The 1,463-nt window shown below is 41.7% G+C and overlaps 1 pseudogene; it reads right to left on the bottom strand.

The window, feature by feature from the left end:
• Positions 1 to 211: 211 nt before the first annotated feature.
• LOC101575323 lies at positions 212 to 1,462 on the bottom strand (annotated as a pseudogene).
• Position 1,463: the final 1 nt, after the last annotated feature.

Raw genomic sequence — 1,463 nt, 5'->3', positions numbered from 1 at the left:
TGCGAGGGCCAGGGATGCAGCTTGCTAGCAGAGCCCTTGTTCAATCTCCAGGACCACTGAAACAAAACAACGGATGCAGTGAAGTATAGTACTTGTGTTCTATCCCCAGAATATCTTATTATGTATATATAAATATTCCAAAGTCTATAAAACTATGAAATCCAAAACATTTATTTATTTATTTATTTATTTATTTATTTATTTTTACAGGTATACAAAGAACCATTTTATTAGAAATATAAAAGTATAGAGATATAAACTACATGTAGTGAAAAAAGAACTTCTATAACCATTTTATATAGTAAGTCACTTTATCTCTTTATAAAGATAACAGTACAGATATCCCTATCCACCTTTCACCGGGAATTCCAGAACCCTCACCACTGTCAACATCAACCTCTACCCTGGGAGCCAACAGACCCCACCACTGTCTTGATTCAGAGTTACAGCTCCACCTCAAACCGGTGCTATGCTTGCGTGACTCCACAAATAATGGCCACAGGCACAAGCAAGTCCCAGGCAAGTTATAATACTAATACTTACCTAAGAAAAGCAGCAGCAAAGACAAAATTAGACTGGAAATTGTTAGAAAAGCAACAGGAAGATTTAAAAAAATGCTTCCAGTTTGAATCAGGAGTAAGGTGGCCATTAGCTGGTAATCTCATCAGCTTTGCAGAACTCTTGACAGTTTTGCCATAATCTTTGCAAACTGAAGAATCTGCCATAACCATGTACATTTGAAAAAACAATATCATGTCTTTCATATTAATGAAGCCATTTCCCAAGTTACTCCAAACTTTGTCACTCAAGAGCAGTGTGTAGATGAGTTACGATGTATTCACAGTTGATGCATTTTCAAAAAATTTTCCATGAAGGCAGCCAGCTTCTTAGCGTCTTCAACTGTGACGGCATCATACAGAGAAACCCGGATGCCTCCCCCAGAGCTGTGCCCTTTCAAGGAGATCATACCGAGCTCGAGTGCTTTATCCAGGAATCTTTTCTCTAGAGCATCATCTCCCTTGGTGCTTTCAATGCGAAAGGGAAGGTTCATCCTGCTTCTGTTCTGTGGCTCCACTGGACATACATAGACTCCTTGAGATTTATCAATAATGTCATAAATCATCTTAGATTTGATGGAGCTGAGCTTCTCCATGCTTGCTGCCCCACCATTGTTCTTAATCCACTCCAAGACCAGGCCCATGACATAGATGCTGAAACATGGAGGGGTGTTGTACAGTGAGCTGTTTACAGCCTGCACTTTGTACTCCAGGACTGAGGGGCACTCCCTGAGGGCAAATCCCAGCAGGTCGTCTCGGACGATCACCACCGTGACCCCAGCACAGCTGACGTTCTTGTGGGCACCAGCAAAGATCACACCAAACTTGGAAACATCCACAGGCTTGGACAGGAAATTGGAGGACATGTCACAGACCAATACTGCTCCCTTGACATCAGGGATGAAG

Source organism: Octodon degus, unplaced genomic scaffold, assembly GCF_000260255.1.
Source record: "Octodon degus isolate 3935 unplaced genomic scaffold, OctDeg1.0 scaffold00064, whole genome shotgun sequence".
NCBI classification, from domain to species: Eukaryota; Metazoa; Chordata; class Mammalia; order Rodentia; family Octodontidae; genus Octodon; species Octodon degus.
The sequence above is the reverse complement of the archived record's forward strand: the minus strand, read 5'-3'. Positions and strand labels throughout refer to the sequence as shown.